This window comes from Phoenix dactylifera, chromosome 4 (genome assembly GCF_009389715.1).
Source record: "Phoenix dactylifera cultivar Barhee BC4 chromosome 4, palm_55x_up_171113_PBpolish2nd_filt_p, whole genome shotgun sequence".
Lineage (NCBI taxonomy): Eukaryota > Viridiplantae > Streptophyta > Magnoliopsida > Arecales > Arecaceae > Phoenix > Phoenix dactylifera.
In genome coordinates this window covers 2,929,136-2,938,028 of record NC_052395.1, presented here as the reverse complement: position 1 = coordinate 2,938,028, position 8,893 = coordinate 2,929,136, and the positions used below count along the sequence as shown (strand labels likewise).

At 36.7% G+C, this 8,893-nt stretch overlaps 1 long non-coding RNA gene and 1 pseudogene across 1 annotated transcript; both read right to left on the bottom strand.

Moving 5' to 3' along the window:
• Nucleotides 1–3,300: 3,300 nt before the first annotated feature.
• LOC103712956 lies at nt 3,301–3,654 on the bottom strand (annotated as a pseudogene).
• Nucleotides 3,655–4,776: 1,122 nt separating this feature from the next.
• Nucleotides 4,777–8,595, bottom strand: LOC113463088. The gene is made up of 2 exons (XR_003386777.2): nt 6,276–8,595; nt 4,777–6,180 (listed from the first exon to the last, which is right to left on the bottom strand). It is a non-coding gene; the product is annotated as an uncharacterized LOC113463088 (long non-coding RNA).
• Between the last annotated feature and the right edge of the window lie 298 nt (nt 8,596–8,893).

Sequence of the window (8,893 nt, the reverse complement as noted above, 5' to 3'; positions counted from 1 at the left end):
CCAGAGACTAAGGCCTTGTTTGGGGGAGCTTTTGAAGGGCCAAAAAGCATTTCTGGCCCTTCAAAAGTACTTTCAGATAAAAAATGGTGTTTGGTAAAATTTTCGGAAAGATGTTTCAGTTTTTACGGAAAGCTGAAAATAGCTTTTGGGGAGAAGCTCCAATTTGGAGCTTTCCGAAACACTGTTTTCAACGTTGTCGGGAAACTGTTTTTTGGACCAAAATACCCCATTTAAATCTCACTTTTCTCCCAAAATCCTCATCTTGCTCTTCCTCTCTCACCCATCCCCCTTCCTCTCCCTCTCTATCTTCTTCTTCCTCTCACCACCGCCGTCAATGTTCCTTCTTCCTCATTTTTTTTTTTTTTGTTTTGGGAGCTCGTGATTGGCCCATGGTGGCAGCCACCATGCCGACCACCACCCATGACCGGCGACCCCTCTATATTTCAATGAAATAAAATAATAATAAATAAAATAAATAAATAAAAAAGAAATAATGAGTGAGTGGCAAATAATCTGATCTAAATAAATAAATAAATAATATTAATAATTATTTAATCATTATATCACCTAGCTAGAAATTAATAGAGAGATAAATGGTTATTAGAAGGATGAAAAATTAATTTACACTAATAATTATAATATTTATATATTTATTATTGTATTATACTATAAATATAATATATATTACATTATATCATAATGCATTGATGTGTTATGTTAAATAATTTAATATATATTAAATTATTATTCTATAATACATGATGTTATAGTACTATATTATAATAATATCATATTACATTATATTAATATTATACTATAATATATTTATGTATTATTACATATTATATTTTATATGCTCTGTTGTATAATATTGGTAATGTCCTTTATAGTCATTTTATCACACAAAAAGTACTTTCTCAGTTTGTTTACCAAACAATGTTAAAGTACCACAGCACTTAGAAATGTAGTTACCAAACAGCAAACAACTTTTTATTAACGCTCTGCTTCAGACAACTATACTTCCAACAGCTCTACTTCCAAAAGCTCTACACTAACAGCTCCCCCAAACAGGGCCTAAGGTTCTGTTTGGAGGAGCTTTTGGAGGGCCAAAAAGTATTTTCTGGCAATCTAAAAGTACTTTTAGATAAAAAATTGTGTTTGTTAAAATTTTCGGAAAGCTATTTAGCTTTTGTGGGAAGCTGAAAATAGCTTTTGGAGAGAACCTCCAATTGAACTTCCGAAACGTTGTTTTTTTTTTCGGAAAGCTATTTTTGTACCAAAATACCCCCATTTAAATCATACTTTCCGCCAAACCCTCATCCTGCCTCTTCCTCTCTCACCCATCCTCTCCTCTCCCTCTCTATCTTCTTCTCCTCTCAACGTGCCGCCTCTGTTCTTCTTTTCTTCTTTTTTTCTTTTTTTTGTTTGGGAGCTGAGGCTGCCCACGTGGCACCACCATGCCGGCCACCACCCATAGCCGGCGACCCTCTATTCAATGAAATAAAATAATAAAATAATAATCAATAGAATAAATAAAAAGAAAAATAATGAGGAGTGGCAAATAATCTAATCTAAATAAATTAAATAAATAAAATAAATATTAGTAATTATTTAACCAATTTATCACTTAGATAGAAAATTTGTTAGAGAGATAAATAGTCATTAGAAGGATGAAAAATTAATTTACACTAATAATTATAATATTTATATATTTATTATGGCATATGCTATAAATATAATATTATATCACATATATCATAATACATTGATATGTTATGTTAAATAATTAATATTATATTAAATTATTATTCTAAGTACATAATGTAGAGTACTATATTATAAATATTATTACTTACATTAATATTATACTATATCAATATTTATGTATTAATACAATTATATTTATTATGCTTATTATATTATACTGTAATGTTCTTTATGGTCATTTTATCAAAAAAAGTACTTTCTCAATTTGTTTACCAAATACATGTAAAGTGCTATGGCACTTTATAAATGAGTTACCAAACAGCAAACAACTTTTATAAACACTCCGCTTCAGACAACTCTACTACTAAAAAGCTTTTCCAACAGGGTCTAAGACTCTCCTCGACCATCCGATCAACTTTTATGTCTCTCTCTCCCTCTCTTTGAATCCTGCAAGTGTGGATAGAGGTCACTGTGAAAAAACGAGGTGCGATGAGTACTAAAAAAAAAAAGGTATTTTTTGGAGCCTATATTAATGCTTATAAGTATTGTAATTCTCATGCTGATGCTTTTAAAAATGTCGCAAAAGCGTAGATTAGATGGGAATGAAAAAAATTTTTGCCGACATTTTTTGAAAGCATCGGCAAAAATATGAAAGCTTTGCCCTACGAGCGCATCCCCAGCAGCAACTACGAGACGGGCATTGTCCCGGACGGCATCATCCGCGGCATCGTTGATTACGACTTCGTCGTCGACAATTGGCTCCGTGACATCCACCACGACTTCCAAAAGCGCCGCCGCCCCCTCATTGCCGGCCTCGCCGCCTTCCGCTGCCACAGAGCTACCAGGCCTGTTGACTACTGCATCTTGGGGAAGCACCAACCACCAATTTAGATATTAACATTGGTGTAAATACCATACGACCAATGAGGTGACTTCTGCATTGCTCAAAGAGATCATAATTACCATTTTTCAATTGCTTTCGCACAAACTTTTGTGCGCTATATAGGTCCCGTGCAATAATCTGAGCCGACAAAAGTTCAATAGAATCTTTCCCGGAGTAAAAACTGTGATATACTGGCTTCGGAAAGGGCACCTGTAGCAATAAGAAAATATTAAGTGAACCAAAAAAAGAAAATATTAAAAAATATTGCGATATGCATCCCTTCCGTTCCTTCTAAAATCTGCTCTACATCCGCATAGAGATAACCGAGCTGACTCAATTCAAATGGAGTGACTATCAATCCTATCGCGTGCATTCACTGTCAGTTGACTGCAGAAGAGAGAGAGAGAGAAGGAGAGAGAGACTCGACCAACATCAAATCTAATAAGCTGGCTTGAAAATATCTAAAATCCCAGAGGCCAAAGCAGGGACGCATTCTGTTCACAGAATAGAATGCCGAGACAACCTATATCAGCAAGAAAGCCAGATCGCAAGGCTTCCGAGAAGCATCGCAGACCCTCCAGGAAAGCAATCATCGTATCAAACAAAGGCTGCTTTTTAAGAACAATAATGAGATTTCAATGCCAAAGAAGTCAACTTCGTCCACCAAAACAAAATTTTCTATAGGTGGTATGCATCAAGTTGCCATCGCATCATAGTCTAATTCATAACGCACTTTATTATGTCTGATAGTTTTTGATGAAATATGTCTGTTAAAAATTTGACAACGTCGGTAGCCTATAAGAAAACTAGTCTGAGCCCCGATAGAGCTTCCCGAAGACATGCAGAAGGGCAACAACAGCAATGAATCCGAGCTCATAATGAGGACAGTGTTGGGTGAAATCTTGCGCCTGCAGCCTCATCTGTGTAAAAACTGGAGCATTGTACTGGCACCTCCTCCAGCTGCACCACCACCTCCAGTTGTCCTCCGCCTGCGCAAGCTTGCAGCAGCTGCTGCACTGCCCCTGGGTGGTGCTTCGCCATTGGCTACCATTTTGCTTCAGAGTCTGCTTAAAAAATGAGCACAAATTAATTCAAGATTATGAGAAATGAGTACGCATGTTGAATAAAATTGCTCGCGCTTATGTTATCCAGTATTTCTGAAAAAGATTGTCATAGAAGTTTGAAAAGAGGAGAAAGAAGAAGAAACTGCCGTCGAAGACTACATGATTCATAGCCCATCAAAAAACTGGATCTGGTTATCTGGCATGGATGATTACTTGGCTTACTCGAGGACAGATGCAGGAAACAGCTTCTTAATAATACCAGAACTTACCAACAAGCAACCATGAACAATCACGAAAAAAGTGAAAGGCCATAGCACGATTTATATGCAGACAACCAGACCAGTCTCAGAGCAATGAGTACAACCCAGAATAAAGCCTGGTCGTGATCAATAACCATTCTGATAAATAGATCAAAATAAAATATAGCCCAACTCATCTTCGGTTTAAAAAAGATCTTTGTTTCAAACAAAGATGCTAATGCAAGCGGTTTCATTGTGGGATTAGGAACAGGCAATGGCTGAAACATTGAGGACAAGCAAGATGATAGGTGGCTACAGCAGCACCAATCTTAAGATATAAGCACAGGAGGAAATTGGTTAAGAAAACAAGTTTCTCTAATCCTTCGAGTGCTCCATAGAGAGAGAAAGTAATGTGTGTGTCTGTGAAAGAGAGAGAGAGTGAAAAAGAGGTTCTAGGCCTAAAAACAACTTAGGTTTTCCAAGGTGAAACCTTTGTGGCACGCACTATAGTGTTTAGGCCAAATATCCTACATTTAGATAAAAACCCTGATGCAAAACGAGCATAATTTTCATACAATTATGGTTTAAGATAAAGGTTTGCAGAACTAGGAGGGACGGTAATCTGAAAATTGAGGGTTCCTATTTCTAGTTGATAGAATTTCAAGTTAGGGATTTCAAAACAGTTGCCATGTTTGAAGAAAACTGGGTTTGAATCAAAACCCAGCAAATTTGGACAGATTTTCTGCGGATAAAATTACCAAGCAGCAGAAGGTGGTTGGCAAAATCTTTCAACATAAATGATGTTCCCAAAATCTCAGCAAGGGGATCCTCAAAAAACAGCATCTAAAAGAATAAGAATATTATAACCTATCAGGACATGCGATTTTACCAATGAGAAAGTGAAAGAATCTTCTGAAAATTCTAAATTCAAAGCTAATCCCATTTCATACAAGCGGGCCGATTCGCATTTCAATAAAGAGAAACGACTCTTGTCTTGACTTCTCCACCTAATCGACTTAGGTAAGTTCTAATCTAAGCAAAACGCTTATAACTTATTTTGTGTTTTTGGAAACTCTCGAAGGATCTCCAAACAGGCGTAAAAAGTGGTAGGACCATATTCGAGCTCTCGCACGCACAATGCAGGCTGCAGCTGTATCTCTCCCAAACCCTATAAACCAACTTGTGGCACAAGAAAAATACCCCCAAATCTCAGGCTTTTGTTATGTAGTGCAATAAAATTTGTAATCACATATAGTGTAGAAAGCTTTTTGCATCGCATAAATGCCACTGTTAAATATCAGACTGGCCACATGTTGCAGTCCTCTTTAAAAGAAAAATATAAAAGATATATATAGCGGGAGAAAAAAAGATAAGAAAAATATGAAAGCTAGATACTTGATTTCTGATCCTCTACCATGTAACCTAAATATAAAATAAAAAAACACTTTAGAATAAACAAATATGAAGGAGGTTCTTTCCCCGTGCAAGTTGCATGTCACTTTAAGAAAAGGAGAGAGAAAGCTAAGCAAAATTTTTTTTTTAAACAGAAAAGGCATTGAGAAGTCATGGCAAAAAAACTAACACCAAACCATGTCATATAACAACAACCAAATCTTAACAATATCCAAAGTTCTATCACTGGCCTAGCTTCCTCTAATATTGATTTTCTAATTTGGCCAAAGGAAAATAATATGATAAACTGATTAATGAAATGAGTTGTAATTTGGACAACATAAAAATGATTGCACATCATGAATAAACTGAATTTGGTTGTAATTTTTTTATGAGAACACACGACCTTACCATTTTTTTTCTTTTTATATTTAAAAACAACTTTATAAGACTTGCACTTTATCACTGCTCATATTTTTTATCAGTGATGTGGCTGTATACGACAATAACTGTCAAAAGCCATTTTTTTGGGCTTGCAATGGAACACTCTGAAAAATCAATTATCCTATATTATAGTATCTGACCAGCACTCATTTAACAGAAATGAGTTTGCCACAATGAAGAAAAGAAAAGGTACAGGATCAAAAAATAAAAGACCACATTATCTGAATGAAAGCCAGCTGGACTTTGCCCAACATTTCCACAACTAAATAAATAACTGTTATAATAGAAAAGTTCTGTCATATCTCAATAGGTCAATCTTGGAGCACATCCAATGCCTATGGAGCAATATTTATCCAGCCTCTGTCGCATATTTATGCCCTCAATATAGTAGATTCTATGGTAAATGATTACTGCTTTCAGCTAAAACCCAAGGACAACATATACTAGTGTCCTGCAAAAAAAAAATCAGTACAACACAGCTCTCCAGACTCACAAAATCCTACTAGCAGTATTATGAGGACTTTTGAAAAAGTTAGACGCCTTTACCTCATAAATGTCGAAGCACATAACTTCTAAAAAGTTTGACATGGTCAAACTAGTGAAGCCTGTTAATGCCAGAACTTTAAAATAACACATCCTGTCACTGTCTCTGATATGCAGATCGATAAAACTAACGCCTTATTTGGATCCAGAGCACTTTTATCTGGGGATAAAATATGCTTCGATCTTTATATAACCAAAAAAGTTTAGAAGCTTGAGGAGAAATTATGCAAGCGGGATGAAGTTTTAACAGTAATGGGAAACTTTAATTCAAGGCAGCCTGCAAAAGGAAAATCACCTCTCAAATAAAGATATAATCCCAAAGCTTCAGGGAATATGGGCTCTGGTTGGTTTCAATCCTGGTGCTTCCCTTCCCTTCAAATATTCTCTCCTCATTGCCTTCAAACTATAACTCGTCCTTATCCAAATGAATAGCATACCCAGCCATCCAAACAAAAAAAAAAAAAAAAATAGATGGAGGGTTTAATCTATCTATAATTATACAGAATCTAGATAGAATTTCCTGTACAAGGATAATCTAATGTCTTCCCGAGGCCATTCGAGTTATATAAGGTTTTTGTAGCATTACTGACAATCAGAGATGCATGAGATCCTCCTGATCTGCAGAAGTGTATTATAGTATAGCTACTCATTAAGATTCAACTAAAAGTAATGGCCATCAACTCTTGCATTTAACCATATCGAGCCCCACTCATCTAATTCAACTTTATCATACTCAAATTCTTTAAATTCAAGACAACAATTTATCCGGTTTTTGGTTGATGAACCAAAATTTCTGTAGCACAACTCCTTGTGCTATTGAGGGTGTCCCATACTAAGCCACTACTTACAGATGTTTGAATCCTGCAACGCATAACAGAGCCGGACATGTTAAAGGCGAATCCTTTTGGATGAATGAAGTAGCATCAGCAATGCTAGTTTGCAGAGCTCAAACATAACTCATAATTCTCAAAGTGGCTTGATCTAAGACTAACTTTCAGGTGTTCCATGAATAAAGGTGCATAGACAGAACAAATATATACGTAAGCAAGCCTTTACTGCAATACCAAGATGAAATAAATCAATGGCTTCAGTCTAAAGCTAACCAAAGAAGGTGCTCTTCAAGTCAAGATATATGGTTGATTTATAATTCCTTGCTCATCTATGCATGAGCCAATCGACTCGAATCTATGGTTCTAACAGACAAGCTGCCATCAAAATGGTTAGTAGCCAAAAACTTACACCTACAGATGGTAATAGCTACGAGATGTGAATGGTACATGCCTCCTGTAATATATATAAGGAAAAAGAACCAGAAAACAAATCAATGGCAAGCTCCTTGATAGTTCCTTCCATTGAAATCATCACTTAAGCCATCTAGACATGAGTAACTAGAACTGCTTTCATTTCCACCAAAAAGGATACAACAAGCAGATAAATTGAACGCCTCAGGTTCATAGTAAAGGTATTCGATTCAAGCTTCACGCATAACACAACTCAACAGATAGATTATTCAGCGGTTAAATCATTACATGAAGCTCGTGGAAAGCCTCACTGTCAATTTAACTTCATCGATGACACCATGTTGCCAATCCAAGAAGGCAAAATATATCTTGCAGGTTCAAATTAAAATCTTTTTACAATAAGACGATGATAATTAAAGTGGCTAACCCGCAGATCACGAGTTAACAAACCAAATCAGTAGAGCAATAATTCTAACAACTTTGATTGCTTAGGGTTTTTATGTGATTAGACGCATCTTATTTTGATTATCATAGTTTTTGATTCAAATAGCAATCATCAAAGTTTTGATTCAAATACAGCATCTCCATCTCGATCCAAGATAAGCATCATAATCTTTAGAAGCAGGGAGAAAGAAGAAAGAAACTAAGTAAAACGAGAACATCATCAAAATGTAAATCTGAACGAATGATAAACAAAAGATTACAGCAAAAGATAGCGTCCGACACCAAAAGAAATCAAATAAATCTGCAGTAAATTTCGTTCTTCTTCGCTCGAATTCCATAATCGAAACCCTAGATCCGGTTAAATTAGCGAAGAAAAAGCAATCTGGCGAACAAGAAAGGGCTCAAATCTAATAAAACTAAATCTAGGCCAAAAAAAATGAAAAGAAAATAGGACCTAAGGCCCGGATCTATCGATAAAAACACAAAAACCCCTCTCCCCGTCCACATCAAACCAGATTTATTCTCGAAAATCCGAGTTACAAAGCCCAAAGCTCAAAGATCGCGCAAGAACGGCAATGGGGAGACGAGAGAGAGAGAGAGAGAGAGAGAGAGAGAGAGAGAGAGGACGCGAGGTAGGGGGGAAGGTACCCGGAGCGGTCCCAGCGGCGCAACTCGGGGTTATTCCTCGGGAAGAGACTGCAGGGCGCGTCGCACGCTTTCTTCGACCGGGCCAGGCGGCTTTATATATTATTAGCAGCAGGATGTGCGCCTGCCACGCGGCAAAGCACGCACATTGTTTTCATTGACCAGGACGTTCCTAAGTCTAGCCCGATTTGACCCAACCGATGCTCTTATTCCAGAAAATGCTTACGTGGAGCCAATTAAGTGTGCAATTGAAGTTCCTCAGGCTCGGTCATCCCGGCTTAGCAAGTCAAC